The sequence below is a fragment of the Sceloporus undulatus genome, chromosome 1 (assembly GCF_019175285.1).
Source record: "Sceloporus undulatus isolate JIND9_A2432 ecotype Alabama chromosome 1, SceUnd_v1.1, whole genome shotgun sequence".
Taxonomy (NCBI): domain Eukaryota; kingdom Metazoa; phylum Chordata; class Lepidosauria; order Squamata; family Phrynosomatidae; genus Sceloporus; species Sceloporus undulatus.
The window spans coordinates 170,903,428-170,921,162 of NC_056522.1; the positions used below are offsets into that span (position 1 = coordinate 170,903,428).

At 40.0% G+C, this 17,735-nt stretch overlaps 1 protein-coding gene across 1 annotated transcript in view; it reads right to left on the minus strand.

The window, feature by feature from the left end:
• KPNA3 (karyopherin subunit alpha 3) overlaps positions 1–17,735 on the minus strand; it is an 82,023-nt gene that overhangs the window by 15,045 nt on the left and 49,243 nt on the right. The gene's annotated exons all lie outside the window — the stretch shown is intronic.

Here is a 17,735-nt window from a genome sequence, read left to right on the forward strand (position 1 = left end):
CAATGAGTCTCAAAGGGCTGCAAGGTCTCTCTACAGACTGACACGGCTATATCTTTGAATTATTGTTGTTGTTATTATTATGATGCATCTGAGGAAGTACTGTAGACTGAAGGCTAGGAAAGCTCCTCCTGCCAACTTCTTCCTTCCAGTGAGTCTCAAAGGGGCTGCAAGATCCCTCCACATACTTGTACCAATGTTACTCACGAATTACTCCCATGGCCAGGAATACTAAAAGAGAAGGGAGTTCAAGTCTAGTGGAGTCTCCTTCCTTGGAGGTCTTTAAGCAGAGGCTGGATGGCCATCTGTCGGAGATGCTTTGACTGAGAGTTCCTGCATGGCAGAAGGGGGCTGGACTGGAGGGGCCTTGTACTCTCTTCCAATTCTATGATTTTATGAATGTATTGAATGTAATGGCAATATTCAAAGATATAGCAGTGTTAGGCTGTAGACTTTCTCTCTACAGTATGTGTCTCTCTACATACGGTAATGGTAATAGCAAAAGTAAAATTATACCTTTAATTCACAATATCATATGCACAGCCTAACTGTATGTATATGGACATTGTTTCATGTACTTAAAGTGAAGATTTGGTAAATTTTGTGGTGTTTTTAAATAAAATTTGAAAAGAATAAAAAAGGTTTTTATTTTTATATTACTTTTAAATTAAACTTGGAGCCTCTCCTTTTTCTTCCCACCGAGTCTCACCCCACTCACATCAACTCTTCAGCATTTTAGGGGGATGCAGGCAAACTCCACAGACCATTTCTACCAAAAGGCATATGTTTGGGGAGCAGTGGTGCCACACACACACTTTTTGTGACCCACACTCGGTGTCAGATCTCTCAGATGCCCAACAACAATGTGCCAAGAGAGAGGTTGGATAATGAATACCCTTAGTTATCTTCCCTTAGTCCTCATATTTTGGGACACCCTAAAAGGACTCTCTGGCAGATCAGATCTGAGATGATCCTCCAGTCCAGAGTATGTCTGCAACAGAAGAAAAGTCCAAGAGAATAATTGTAAGATAGGGTTTTAGCCATCCTTTACTGTTCTATATTTTGTATAATCTCTCTCTCTCTCTCTCTATATATATATAGATATATATATCTTTATTTCTTTCTTTTAGAAAAAAGAAAAGTCCAAGAGAGGCTGTTGTGATCCTGACAGAGCGGTTATCTCAAGGACTGAGCAGATCAGCCAGGAAGTCATCCGAATTCCTGATAACATTCATTTTTCTCCCTCTCTCAGATCATTACTTCTCATGCAAGGATCACATCCAGTCTTCTCACACAACAGAGGTCAAAAACACACTGCAGAAACAATCCAGTCTGAGGACACTTTAACTACCCTGGCTCAATGCTAGGGAATCCTGAGAGCTGTAGTTCTGAGAGAAATTGAGCCTTGTCTGTCAGAAAGAGTTCTGGTGCCACAATAAACTACAATCCACAGAATTCCCTACACTGAGCCAGGGCAGTTAAAGCAGTCTCAAACTGGATTCTTTCTCAAGTGTGTTTTGGACCAGTTTGTTCCATTAGCTCCAAAACTACATTTGACACTGAACTCTTCTGCCACCATCTGTAGTGTCAGTATCATCATTTACCTCACTTACCACCTTCCTCCTGCGCATTTCCAAATTTACAGTAAGCAGGTCTCTTCTACAGCAGTTTTGTCAAACTTTGACCTAGTCCTGAGGCTTCCAATTGGGTAGATTATTTCACTGCCCGTCTAGTCAGATGTCTTCTCTGGGCAGTAACAGATTAATAGCTACGATTAAAATTAGCCCTGGAGGTGTTTTAATTTTGTCCTTTTAGAAGTTAAGCCTTTGCCACTCTTTTCAGACAGAAGGAAAAGGTGGGAAGTTCAGCTTCATAACAACTTTGTAATGAGTTTTTAAGATCCTTATCCTTCAGTACAGATGAAATGATCTCCAGTTCTTCAGAGAATGATGCCCTTAAAGAGTTAAAGGGAGCTTTTCTGTGCTAATGTGGCAGCTAACAAGGCCAATGCAATTTTAGGCTGCATCAACAGAAGTATTGTGTCTAGATCAAGGGAAGTAATAGTCCCACTTTATTCTGCTTTGGTCACCTGGAATATTGTGTCCAGTTCTGGGCATCACAATTCAAAAAGGATGTTGAGAAACTGGAGTATGTCCAAAGAAGGGCAACTAAAATGGTGAAAGGTCTGGAACCCATGTCCTATGAGGACCGACTTAGGGAGCTGGGGATGTTTAGTCTGGAGAAGAGAAGGTTAAGAGGTGATATGATAGCCCTGTTTCAATACTTGAAGAGATGTCATATTGAGGAGGGAGCAAGCTTGTTTTCTGCTGCTCCAGAGAACAGGACCCGGAACAATGGATGCAAGCTACAGGAAAAGAGATTCCACCTCAACATTAGTAAGGGCTGTTCGACAGTGGAACACACTTCCTCAGAGAGTGATGGAGTCTCCTTCTTTGGAGGTCTTTAAACAGAGGCTGGGTAGCCATCTGTCACAGGGGATGCTTTGATTGAGAGTTCCTGCATGGCAGAATGAGGTTGGACTGGATGGCCCTTGCGGTCTCTTCCAACTCTAGGATTCTATGATGAGTTTTTCATCTTGCCAAGGGAAGTTTGAAGTTCGGATGCTCTTTTACCAGTGTGTTGTTGATATAAGGCTGATGTTTGTGTGTTGGTGCCAATAAGGTCTGTGGAAGACTTTGCCTTGATTTTCTGCTGTGCTTTGCTTTTGTCCTTTTTATGGCTGATCTGTGATCACAAAAGTTGACTGGATGAATTACTTGGATTTTCAAAAGGCTTTGGACAAAGTCTCTTATCAAATATAGCTGAGCATTCTTCACAGTAATAGTATAAGAGAGATGGTTCCCTTATGGGTTGTTAACTAAAGAATAAGAAACAGATAGTAGGAATAAATTATAAGGTTGTTTTTTTTTTGTAATGGAGGGATGTAGAAAATGGTTTTGTTCCCCTGCCAGATCTGTGTTAGAATTTGTGCTTCTTAACTTGTTAATGAATGATCTGGATTCAAGAGTAAGTAGTGAGGTAGCTAAGTCTGCTAATGACACCATATTGCTTAGTTAAATAAAAATGAACATTTATTTATAAAGTTATTTCTAATAAGGGACATGAAAGGGCTCCAAAAGGATCCCACCAAATAAGCAAACAAGGAATCAAAATCCAGAAATTTAAAATTTCGTAATGATTAGTTGTCATGATGGCTATATGACCTCCAGGTTCAGAGACAGTATGATAGGAAACAAAAAGAGGAGGGTGTTATTGTGCTCATGATCTTCTGTAAACTTCATACTCATACATGCACTTGGGTGGTCGGTGTTAGGAACAGAGTGCTGGGCTAGATAAATCTTCAATCTGATCCAATAGACTTAATGAAAATTAAAGAACTGTGAGACTGACCTACGGCATTTGAGTAAGTTATTTTGACAAGCACAAGATTTGAATGGTTTGTTGCAAACTCTCACCTTAATGCTCGTCCTGAGCATGTCTGACAAAGCCTACATTAGGAACAGATGTCAAGAACACAGCAAAAATCAACATATTTTTCACAGCAAATCCCAAAGAAATCAATCTCGCCATGTATAAAATGTCAGGAGACTATTTTTCTGACAAATCCTTCACTATTATTTCTAGGGCATAGCTGGCATGGAGGAACCAGACACCACAAAACCATGCTGGAACGGCATGAAGTCACAGCAGACAAGCCTGGGTATTTGGCACTGATGAGAGTCCTGTTGCTTAGCCCCAACTACATTAGACTCATTGAATTAACTGCTGAATGGTGAGTCAACACAAAGGCAAATCCCACTGGCCTGTTACAGACTGCCAAAATAAAGCTGCTTTGGGTCTCTTTGGAGGTATGCTGTTTAAATGATGCCTGCATCCTAAGAATCCGGAAGCTGCACCAAAGCTGCACTCCATTGCTTAGGAATGGAGTGTGGCTTTGGCACAACCTCCGGACTCGTAGGACCCATGCATCATTTAAATAGCATACCTCCAACGAGACCCCAAGCAGCTTTATTTTGGCAGTCTGTAACAGGCCACTGATTCAGAAGGGCTAGCCTAGTTGGCAGTAAGAATAGGATTCAGGCCATGGTGTTCTTACAAGACCCCGCATCAGACCACCCATAATAGGTTGCCAAGAGATGCTCTTTTTAGGTTCAGAGGATGAAACATCTGATGCAACCTGCGTGATGGTTGCTAAGAACACTTTTCAAAGGAAGCCCATTTTTCTTTGTGATCTCAAGAAAACTACCAAGAGGAGCAACTGGAACAGCAGCAATATCACCCAAACTTTTAAGAATTGATCATTTCAGATTATTCTCTCAAAGACCTTCATTAGTATCCATTGGCTTTAAAAACATGACATTTTATTGTAGTTTATTATCAGTGGCTTGTTGCCAGATTTGGATAATTGTAGACCTCATACCTAGGACACAGGTGTGACAAAAGTGATTTTCCAAGCAACCCTCTCCAAGTCAAGAAGCAGATACTTCAAAGGCTGCCAGCCCCTTCCTTCATTACCACTGTTACAGTCCCTTTCTGTGAGTACAGAATGCGTGGAACCACTTCAAAATAGATTATTGTGCAAGCAGTTTTTCACAACAGACTGAAGCTTCACATTCAACACAAACTCAAACCAGAAGTTCATTATACAGTGTGGTTACTATATATAATAATTGCTATTTTTTTATTATAATATTTTAGAAGCCAGATGAGGACACTGTGGTTGAAGGATAGTGCACAAAACATCTTGCTCAGGAATCTCAAAGTTGAGAAATCGGGTGAGAATTTCAAATGTCCCTACGTATAATGTACATTCTCCTACAGTGTGCTCCCGTTCACTTCTTCTTCAGACGGCTATGCTCTTTGAAATCAAGCAAAATCAAGCTGTGTTAAATTCAAGTAATCATTGATGATGTACCACACTGACATGGGATGAATGGTACACTATGTGAATTCACAGATGACCTATCGAAGAGTCAACTTCATGTCCCAATATTCATTTACAGTACTTTGGCTTTAGAAAACATCCTTCCTCCTGTCTTGTCCCACAACAACCATTGTTAAAACTGAACTTGTCACCTGATCTCCACATTCTTTGCATTCTGAAGGACATTCGGATCCCTGATGTAGCAGCTTCTATCCAGGAACTTACTTACATGTACCCACATACACTCAAATCTCAGACCGCATCATCTTCCTGGGAATTAAAGATAAAAGCTACAGTTCAGGAAAGGAGACTGTTGCACAGCAGTGGATCATCAAACAGGTAGGAGTCAATCATTCTTGGAGGTGATCACAAAACCGAGGAATCAACACTTGGAAGATAAGACTGCAGCATGAAAACAAGTATTTTAAAAGTCAATTGACAAAAACCAGTCTGCTTATTGTAGGAGAAGCCTCCTTTCAATTCACTCATATTCACGGGCATGCAGATTGTGTCCCCAGGGTCCAAGAGGTGTATCTATTGGATATGTCTCTGTATACATTTGGGGGTTGAGGGAAGATAACTTTTGAGAGCCAAGATCTACCTATTTTAACAATTATCTTTTTCATTCTTTTTCAATGATGTCTGCAACACTGATTAATATTCTCTAACATGGCAATAGGGAGTTTCACAATAGGAGAAGGAAGTGCTACTGATAGTGTACATAGCAATAGGCCTGAACAGAGATACAGCCAGCAGAGGGGGGGAAATCCAATCTAGGCTTTGATTTCTTCCATTACTTTGGTTCTGATGCCACTGGCTAGTTTATTCTCAATGAAAACCTCAGTGGAACATCCTGTAGTCAAAAGTGGGTTCAGAACCAAGGTCTTGTACTGAGCCTCAATACTTAGGGTGCTGCAAACATTGGGGTAATGTTGAGACTGAAGAGGCACACAACTAAGTGATGTCAATGGTGCTGACATTTTTCCTTCACATTATGCACCAGAGTCATAGTTAGGAGACACATGCCTGTGATGTTAGCAAAGTACATCAAGGAAGGGTGAGGCAATTTGATCTTTGTTGCAGAGTCTCAAGCAGTGCTTGCAAACGAAGGCAGTGGTTATGCCTACCTTGCTTGGTAAAGGCTGGGAAAAGCATTCTGGTTTCAGCCTTTTGACTTTCACCTAAGGGCAAAGGGCAAAGGCCAAAGGCAGTAGCTAGCTGTGTTACAGAAGAAAGGAGGAAAGAAAATCTTTGCCCATATGGCAGTGCATGGTGTTTGAGTAAATGAACATTAAACATGTGGGGATGAATGAAGGCAGCCTGTCTCACCATAAGAGAGCTCTGAGATGGGAGAGGAGTCTGGCTAGAGAGACAGGATTGGGAGTGGACATAGATGGGTCTGAGCTGACAGAGTTCTGGATTTGAACATGAAGAGAAAACTACCTATATCGGGGAGCCTAAGAATAGAATCATAGAGTTTATTACATTCTCATATCGGGTCCATTAAATTTATTTCCCTTGTTTTGAACTGCTTCTAGCTGTCTGTCAAGTCTGAATTGGAGTGTGGCCATGCACACCAAACAAAACACTCCACATATATAAGGGGTTACCATGAGACTCAGTAACTAAATCCAGAAACGAAAGAACTGGGGGAACAAGGGGCAGGGTGAATGACAGGATTTCCCAGGAGCTGGAACTGCAGGGCTAACCTAGCAGAAGAGATCTGTCACACTAACTATCACAACAAGCACATTTGTTGAATAGGGTTTTCAAGACCATGGGTCCTAGGGCTAAATGTAACATTATAAAAATTACATCAGAAAAAACAAAACAAAACAAAATAGCATAATGTAGAAGACCAAAAGACAAGAGCACTTAGCCCCCCCCCCAAAAAAATCCCAAATATTTCTGAAGAAAAGCAAGAGAAGTCACAAATTCTCTGATTCTGCTGCAGAATAGCTATTCATCAGATACATACCCTTCACCCTTGTAGTTAATTGTTGTTTGTCATTGTTCTACAGACTTTGTATTTTATTGTAAAAACTCAATAAAAATTTAAGAGAAGTCTATTTTTGTCACCAGTGTAGCAGTCAAAAAGGAACTGAGTAAGAACTCATCTGAGTAATCTGAGTAAGGACTGGGTATGTTGTGTTGGGATGGTTAATGCTTGACTGGAAATGCATCTCAGGATAGGGAGGACAAGGAAAACCCCTGCTGCCATGTTCTTCCTTTCAGTCGGCCTCTGGAGGGGCTGCAAGGTCTCTCTGCAGACTGATCACAGACTGAGACGGCTATAACAACAACAACACACAACAACAGCAACATGCATTGAGGAAGTAGGCTGAAGCCTAGGAAAGCTTATGCTGTCAATTCTTCAATGAGTCTCAAAGGGCTGCAGTCTCTCTACAGACTGACACGGCTATATCTTTGAATATTGTTGTTGTTATATTATGATCATCTGAGGAAGTACTGTAGACTGAAGGCTAGGAAATTCCTCCGCCAACTTCTTCCTTCCTAGTGAGTCTCAAAGGGGCTGCAAGATCCCTCCACATACTTGTACCAATGTTACCACGAATACTCCCATGGCCAGGATACTAAAAGGAAGAGTTTCAAGTCTTAGTGGAGCTCCTCCTTGGAGGTTTAAGCAGGCTGGATGGCCATCTGTCGGAGATGCTTTGACTGAGTTCCTGCATGGCAGAAGGGGGCTACTGGAGGGGCCTTGTAACTCTCTCCAATTCTATGATTTTATGAATGTATTGAATGTAATGGCAATATTCAAAGATATACGTGTTAGGCTGTAGACTTTCTCTCTACAGTATGTGTCTCTCCTACTACGGTAATGGTAATAGCAAAAGTAAAATTATCCTTTAATCACAATATCATATGCCACCTAACTGTATGTATATGGACATTGTTCATGTACTTAAGGAAGTTTGGTAATTTTGTGGGTTTTTAAATAAATTTGAAAAGAATAAAAAAGGTTTTATTTTTATATTACTTTTAAATTAACTTGGGCCTCTCCTTTTTCTTCCCACCGAGTCTCACCCCACTCACATCAACTCTTCAGCATTTTAGGGGGATGCAGCACACTCCACAGACCATTTCTACCAAAAGGCATATGTTTGGGGAGCGTGGTGCCACACACACACTTTTTGTGACCCACACTCGGTGTCAGATCTCTCAGATGCCCAACAACAATTGCCAGAGAGAGGTTGGATAATGATACCCTTAGTTATCTTCCCTTAGTCCTCATATTTTGGGCACCCTAAAAGGACTCTCTGGCAGATCAGATCTGAGATGATCCCCAGTCCAGAGTAGTCTGCAACAGAAGAAAAGTCCAAAGAATAATTGTAAGATAGGGTTTTTAGCCATCCTACTGTTCTATATTTGTATAACTCCTCTCTCTCTCTTAATTATATATATAGATATATATATATCTTTTTTTCTTTCTTTTAGAAAAAGAAAAGTCCAGAGAGGCTGTTGTGATCCTGACAGAGCGTTATCTCAAGGACTGAGCAGATCAGCCAGGAAGTCATCCCGAATTCCTGATAACATTCATTTTTCTCTCCTCTCTCAGATCATTACTCTCATGCAGGATCAATCCAGTCTCTTCTCACACAACAAGGTCAAAAACACACTGCAGAAACAATCCAGTCTGGAGGACACTTAACTACCCTGGCTCAATGCTATGGAATCCTGAGAGCTGTAGTTCTGAGAAATTGAGCCTTGTCTGTCGGAAAGAGTTTCTGGTGCCACAATAACTACAATCCACAAATTCCCTACACTGAGCCAGGGCAGTTAAAGCAGTCTCAAACTGGATTCTTTCTCAAGTGTGTTTTGGCCAGTTTGTTCCATTAGCCCAAACTACATTTGACACTGAACTCTTCTGCCACCACTGTAGTGTCAGTATCATCATTTACCTCACTTACCACCTCCCTCCTGCGCATTTCCAAATTTACAGTAGCAGGTCTCTTCTACAGCAGTTTGTCAAACTTTGACCTAGTCCTGAGGCTTCCATTGGGTAGATTATTCACTGCCCTCTGAGTCAGATGTCTTCTTGGGCAGTAACAGATTAATAGCTACGATTAAAATAGCCCTGGAGGTGTTTTAATTTTGTCCTTTTAGAAGTTAAGCCTTTGCCACTCTTTTCAACAGAAGGAAAAGTGGGAAGTTCAGCTCATAACAACTTTGTAATGAGTTTTTAAGATCCTTATCTTCAGTACAGATGAAATGATCTCCAGTTCTTCAGCAGAATGATGCCCTTAAGATTTAAAGGGAGCTTTCTGTGCATGTGGCAGCTAACAGGCCAATGCGATTTTAGGCTGCTCAACAGAAGTATTTGTGTCTAGATCAAGGGAAGTAATAGTCCCACTTTATTCTGCTTTGTCACCTGGATATTGTGTCCAGTTCTGGCATCACAATTCAAAAAGGATGTTGAGAAACTGGAGTATGTCCAAAGAAGGCAACTAAAATGGTGAAGGTCTGGAACCCATGTCCTATGAGGACCGACTTAGGGAGCTGGGATGTTAGTCTGGAGAAGAGAAGTTAAGAGGTGATATGATAGCCCTGTTCAATACTTGAAGAGATGTCATACATACTGAGGAGGCAAGAGCTTGTTTTCTGCTGCTCCAGAGAACAGGACCCGGAACATGGATGCAAGCTACAGGAAGAGATTCCCCTCAACATTATTAAGGGCTGTTCGACAGTGGAACACACTTCCTCAGAGAGTGATGGAGTCTCCTTCTTTGGAGGTCTTAAAACAGAGGCTGGGTAGCCTCTGTCACAGGGGATCTTTGATTGAGAGTTCCTGCATGGCAGAATGAGGTTGGACTGGATGGCCCTTGCGGTCTCTTCCACTCTAGGATTCCTATGATGATTTTTTTCATCTTGCCAAGGGAAGTTGAAGTTCGGATGCTCTTTTTACCATGTGTTTGTTGATATAAGGCTGATGTTTGTGTGTTGGTGCCATAAGGTCTGTGGAAGACTTTGCCTTGATTTTCTGCTGTGCTTTGCTTTTGTCCTTTTTATGGCTGATCTGTGATCACAAAGTTGACTGGATGAATTACTTGGATTTCAAAAGGCTTTGGACAAAGTCTCTTATCAAATATAGCTGAGCATTCTTCACAGTAATAGTATAGAGAGAGATGGTTCCCTTATGGGTGTTAACTAAAAATAAGAAACAGATAGTAGGAATAAATTATAAGGTGGTTTTTTTTTGTAATGGAGGGATGTAGAAAAGGTTTTGTTCCCCTGCCAGATCTGTGTTTAGAATTTGTGCTTTCTAACTGTTAATGAAGATCTGGATTCAAGAGTAAGTAGTGAGGTAGCTAGTCTGCTAATGACACCAATTGCTTAGTTAAATAAAATGAACATTTATTTATAAGTTTATTTCTAATAAGGGACATGAAAGGGCTCCAAAAGGATCCCACCAAATAAGCAAACAAGAATCAAAATCCAGAAATTTAAAATTTCGTAATGATTAGTTGTCAATGAGGCTAAGACCAGGTTCAGAGACAGATGATAGGAAACAAAAAGAGGAGGTTGTATTGTGCTCCATGATCTTCTGTAAACTCATACTCATACATGCACTTGTGTGGTTGGTGTTAGGAACAGAGTGCTGGGCTAGATAAATCTTCAATCTGATCCAATAGACTTAATGAAAATTAAAGAACTGTGAGACTGACCTACGGCATTTGAGTAAGTTTTGACAAGCACAAGATTTGAATGGTTTTTGCAAACTCTCACCTATAATGCTCGTCCTGAGCATGTCTGAAAGCCTACATTAGGAACAGATGTCAAGAACACAGCAAAAATCAACATATTTTTCACAGCAAATCCAAAGAAATCAATCTCGCCATGTATAAAATGTCAGGAGACTATTTTCTGACAATCCTTCACTATTATTTCTAGGGCCATAGCTGGCATGGAGGAACCAGACACCCACAAAACCATGCTGGAACGGCATGAAGTCACAGCGACAAGCCTGGGTATTTGGCACTGATGAGAGTCCTGTTGCTTAGCCCCAACTACATTAGACTCATTGAATTAACTGCTGAATGGTGGATCAACACAAGGCAAATCCCACTGGCTGTTACAGACTGCCAAAATAAAGCTGCTTTGGGTCTCTTTGGAGGTATGCTGTTTAAATGATGCCTGCATCCTAAGAATCCGAAGCTGCCACCAAAGCTGCACTCCATTGCTTAGGAATGGAGTGTGGCTTTGGCACAACCTCCGGACTCGTAGGACCCATGCATCATTTAAATAGCATACCTCCAACGAGACCCCAAGCACTTTATTTGGCAGTCTGTAACAGGCCACTGATTCAGAGGGCTAGCCTAGTTGGCGTAAGAATGGAGGATTCAGGCCATGGTTGTTCTACAAGACCCCGCATCAGACCACCCATAATAGGTTGCCAAGAGATGCTCTTTTTAGGTTCAGAGGATGAAACATCTGATGCAACCTGCGTGATGGTGCAAAACACTTTTCAAAGGAAGCCCATTTTTCTTTGTGATCTCAAGAAAACTCCAAGAGGAGCAACTGGAACAGCAGCAATATCACCCAAACTTTTAAGAATTGATCATTTCAGATTATTCTCTCAAAGACCTTCATAGTATCCATGGCTTTAAAACATGACATTTTATTGTAGTTTATTATCAGTGGCTTGTTGCCAGATTTTGGATAGTGAGACCTCATACCTAGGACACAGGTGTGACAAAGTGATTTTCCAAGCACCTCTCCAAGTCAAAGGCAGATACTTCAAAGGCTGCCAGCCCCTTCCTTCATTACCACTGTTACAGTCCCTTTCTGTGAGTACAGAATGCGTGGACCACTTCAAAATAGATTGTTGTGCAAGCAGTTTTTCACAACAGACGAAGCTTCACATTCACACAAACTCAAACAAGAAGTTCATTATACAGTGTGGTTACTATATATAATAATTGCATTTTTTAATTATAATATTTTAGAAGCCAGATGAGGACACTGTGGTTGAAGGATAGTGACAAAACATCTTGCTCAGGAATCTCAAGTTGGAGAAATCGTGGGTGAGAATCTCAAATGTCCCTACGTATAATGTACATTCTCCTACAGTGTGCCCCGTTCACTTCTCTTCTCAGACGGCTATGCTTTGAAATCAAGCAAAACAGCTGTGTTAAATTCAAGTAATCATTGATGAGGTACCACACTGACATGGGATGAATGGTACACTATGTGAATTCACAGATGACCTATCGAAGAGTCAACTCATGTCCCAATATCATTTACTTTGGCTTTAGAAACATCCTTCCTCCTGTCTTGTCCCACAACAACCATTGTTAAAACGGAACTTGTCACCTGATCTCCACATTCTTTGCATTCTGAAGGACATTCGGATCCCTGATGTAGCAGCTTCTATCCAGGAACTTACTTACATGTACCCATACACCAAATCTCAGACCGCATCATCTCCTGGGAATTAAAGATAAAAGCTACAGTTCAGGAAAGGAGAGACTGTTGCACAGCAGTGGATCATCAAACAGGTAGGAGTCAATCATTCTGGAGGTGATCACAAAACCGAGGAATCAACACTTGGAAGTAAGACTGCAGCATGGAAACAAGTATTTTAAAAGTCAATTGACAAAAACCAGCTGCTATTGTAGGAGAAGCCTCCTTCAATTCACTCATATTCACGGGCATGCAGATTGTGTCCCCAGGGTCCAAGAGTGGATCTATTGGATATGTCTCTGTATACATTGGGGGTTGGAGGGAAGATAACTTTTGAGAGCCAAGATCTACCTATTAACAATTACTTTTCATTCTTTTTTCAATGATGTCTGCAACACTGATTAAATTCTCTAACATGGCAATAGGGAGTTTCACAATAGGAGAAGGAAGTGCTACGAAGTGTAAATAGCAATAGGCCTGAACAGAGATACAGCCAGCAGAGGGGGAAAAATCCAATCTAGGCTTTGATTTCTTCCATTACTTGGGTCTGATGCCACTGGCTAGTTTATTCTCAATGAAAAACCTCAGTGGAACATCCTGTAGTCAAAGGTGGGTTCAGAACCAAGGCTTGTACTGAGCCTCAATACTTAGGGTGCTGCAAACATTGGGGTAATGTTGAGACTGAAGAGGCACACAAAAGTGATGTCAAGGGTGCTGACATTTTCCTTCACATTATGCACCAGAGTCTAGTTAGAGACACACATGCCTGTGATGTTAGCAAAGTACATAAGGAAGGGTGAGGCAATTGATCTTTGTTGCAGAGTCTCAAGCAGTGCTTGCAAACGAAGCATGGTTATGCCTACCTTGCTTGGTAAGGCTGGGAAGCATCTGGTTCAGCCTTTTGACTTTCACCTAAGGGCAAAGGGCAAAGGCCAAAGGCAGTAGCAGCTGTGTTACAGAGAGAAAGGAGGAAGAAAATCTTTGCCCATATGGCAGTGCATGGTGTTTGAGTAAATGAACATTAACATGTGGGGATGAATGAAGGCCGCCTGTCTCACCATAAGAGAGCGCTGAGATGGGAGAGGAGTCTGGCTAGAGAGACAGGATTGGGAGTGGACTAGATGGGTCTGAGCTGACAGAGTTCTGGATTTGAACATGAAGAGAAAACACCTATATCGGGGAGCCTAAGAATAGAATCAGAGATTTAACTTCTCATATCGGGTCCATAAATTATTTCCCTTGTTTTGAACTGCTTCAGCTGTCTGTCAAGTCTGAATTGGAGTGTGGCCATGCACACCAAACAAAACACTCCACAAATAAGGGGTTACCATGAGACCAGTAACTAAATCCAGAAACGAAAGAACTGGGGGAACAAGGGGCAGGGTGAATGACAGGATTTCCCAGGGAGCTGGAACTGCAGGCTAACCTAGCAGAAGAATCTGTCACACTAACTATCACAACAAGCACATTTGTTGAATAGGGTTTTCAAGACCATGGGTCCTACGGCTAAATGTAACATTTAAAAATTACATCAGAAAAAACAAAACAAAACAAAATAGCATAATGTAGAAGACCAAAAGACAAGAGCACTTAGCCCCCCCCAAAAAAATCCCAAATATTTCTGAAGAAAAGGCAGAGAAGTCACAAATTCCTGATTCTGCTGCAAATAGCTATTCATCAGATACTACCCTTCACCCTTGTAGTAATTGTTGTTTGTCATTGTTCTACAGACTTGTATTTTATTGTAAAAACTCAATAAAAATTAAGAGAAGTCATTTTTTGTCACCAGTGTAGCAGTCAAAAAGGAACTGAGTAGAACTCATCTGAGTAATCTGAGTAAGGACTGGGTATGTTGTGTTTGGATGTAATGCTGACTGGCCAGCTCTGAAATTTACCCAAAGAAGGTGTTTGCACATGCTTAAAACTAACATGTATAATACATAGACTCCCTGAGAGATAACAATAAATCTATAACCCTCTGATTTTTAAGCACTTTCACTCTTCAAAATAGGATCTTGAATGTTTTAAATTTGATAGCAGCTTTTTATTGATTATAAAACCTAAGCCCATATACAAAATTAGGAACACATTAGATGCCTCTTTTGAAGGAAGAATTAATCTATTAACTGAAAGTTAAAAAAATAATGAACACAATGCAATTTTAAAACACCTGAAAACTTAAAAGTGCAGCAGTTTCTCTTTTGGGCTTAGATACAAAGATCCACATATGGGACATGAGAGACTATTGCCAATTCCCCCTATTTGTAGCCCTCTGTGCCCCCCCAAAAAACGTTTTTGAGGGTCTCCAGCCCCTCTGGCCACCACTTTGTGCAGACTGTAGATGAGGCGGGGCAGGAATCAGGAATGCCTCAGCAAACCACAAGTATTTTCTCCTCTAACAGAAGGATCTTTGGATCCAAACCTTGGTTTCCTTATTAACTATAAATGTCTGAATCCAACCTGACCTAGTAAGGTGACAAACTGAGAAAAACCAAAGTTACTGCTTTAAATCAATTTTTCCATCTTTATCTCTACTGAGTGCAAGAAAAATAATCAATCTTCACAGTAGTGAAAAATTATTAACCAATGTTTGTATATACAACACAGAACATGGGAATACTGTCTAAATGGGGAAATTGTTCACATCATCAAATGCGTATTTGCTTTGAAATTTAAAAAAACTGACCAAATTTAATTTTGGTTTTGTTTTGTTCAGTTCTTAGCAAAAACACCACAATTTCAACATTTTAACATAATTGTTAATTAATAGGATATAGTTATCAAATTAACGTCTGGGAAAGAAAAAAGGCACAATGAATTCAACTCAATTTTATGTGCACAAGAGTTGAAAAGTCTGAGCCACCTTAAAGAAAATTGATTTTAAAATTTACAAAACCTATAAATAGAGGCCAAACCACGTATTAAAACAGATTATGTAGCAAGTAAAATCTTGCGTTTAAAACAATACTTGTATACTCAAGATACAAGGCAACTCACTCTTAAAGTGGCTCCACCTTGGCAGATATATTAATGAATGAACACTGCAAGTCTTGCCATTAGTGGAAAAACAGCTGATCAACAAAGCTTGATGGCATCAATCCTATCTTCATCACAGTAAATACAATCCACACCCAATAACTACATTAGTTTTACGTTTTTGTATCCCTCACATCAAGGATTGGGAACTACATCCAGTGAACAACAGTAACAGTATCAGTTTGACAGTTTACATAGTTCAAATTTCATGGTTACCCACAGCAATTGCAAATCATCTGAAAAGCCAGGCTGGACAGCTTCCCCACTACTCTCATGTTACCAGCTTATGTAAATTATTAATGTGGGCTGCACATTAGTGTATGCGAACAGCAGCAAGCCTTCACAAAACTCACACAGCTAGTAAGTATTTCACTATTAGAATAGGCTTATAGACTATTTTTTTCTATTATTTTTCCATTACCCAAGAATGAAGCTTTTATGATGCTTCTAAAAGTTGCTATTGTGCAACCACATCATCATAAGCACTGGTAAAAAAATAGTTTAAGACTAAATTACAGAAACAAGAAACTCCACAGTTTAAACCAATATAAATCAACATTATTCAGTTATAAATTTAAACCAAAAATATACTGACTACTGAAAGATGAAAGCAAGATTCTTATTGACCAATGCTCACTTAGGATAGTGTTTGTTTCTTTAATAGCAGGACTCTGCTTTCAACTTATAACAACATTTTCAAGTCCAAACAGGTTGTAGCTCAGGTAAAATACCATGCACAGCATTTCATCATTTCAAAAATGGCAGGAACACACGCTGAAGAGTGGTCAAGTGCAGCTTGTTGTTCTCAAAAATTAGGTAAGGGTCATGTTTTACTAGTCTAATATAAGTTCTCCTTCAGACCCAAGCTTCTAAGGCAGTAATGAACACAATTACTGATATAGTCTGTTTTTAAACGATCAATTAACAAGTTCTTTTAAGACGTTTGTTTGGTTAATTTCAGTTTCACCAATGAAAATAATTTGAGTTGCATTTTCGTTATTTATTCTTCCACATTAAATATATGAAAATACGTTTGTTGAGGACAACGGTAGAGGCTCAAAAATTAAAATAAAAAATAAACACGGCCTCTCAGAAGTTTTCCAAAATGTAAGCATCATACTAAAGAGTCTTGATCCACAGTGCACCATTTTCCAAAAAGCTATTCTTCTGTGGAAAGCCAAGCCACCAGAAAGGGATACTCTTAAAACTACAAAACGCAGTCATCAGCATGTGGCATCGGGGGGGAAAAAGGGGGGGAGAGAAAGGAAAGGTAGCAGGGACTGTTAATTTTTTTAACAGTTTAGATCATGCATATGCATTTACAGTCCATGTGATAGTTACTTTGGCAAATTCAAAGTGACTGATGTATGACTGCTTTAGAGGCATCAGACAAAGAGCATATGCTTGGAGCCAGTTTTTCCAACAGGAGATATCTGGTGGTTATTTTACTGTGTGGTACAGACAAGCTGTGTGGTATGGAGCTTAAAAATAAATTCTTTTGTTTGAAGGTTGCTGTTGGATCAAATGTAAGATACCTCGTGTGTGTTCAGGAATGAGGCTGGGGTCTTCATCTATCTACAAAGCACATGAAAATGAATATCATGTTAATTTTATTTTTCACTATGCAAGTAAACAACATTCTGTCCCACTTCAGCGAGATCGGAACGTCATGGGTGTGAGCCTCAAATGAATGCACAGTAGTGAGATCTGAAAACACCTTGAAGCTTTGAGGAGCTATAATGATACTTTTCTCCTGTTTTACTAAGTTTGTCGGCTTTCTTGAACTATATGCTATTCATTCATTCATATATATATATTATATATATATATATATATAGTTTATTGACTATCCCTTATGCTATATCAAAAAACAAAGCAGATAAACCGCTATAAATTCTATAGAAGGTCTATAGAAATTTTAAAAGCTAATTATATAAATCTAAAGTACAGTGGTACCTCGGGATACGAAATACCCAGGTTACGAAATTTTCGGATACGAAAAAAATCCCATTGGAATCATTTTTCCGGTTACGAATGTATTTTCGGTTACGAAGAAAATTTTTGGTGCTTTTCGGCGCTTTTTCGCACGAAACGCGGCTTTCCCCATTAGCGCCTATGGCAATTCGTGCTTACGAAGGCTTTTCGGGTTACGAAAGCGGCCGCGGAACGAATTACTTTCGTAACCCGAGGCACCACTGTATGAATAAAATACCGTACAGATACCATCTGAATGCCATACATTTAGGTACAAAACCCATAAATGAAACAAAATTTAAAACTTCACTATAAAAATCATATAAAGATTCAAAGTACGAAAATGGGGTAAAATGGGGGG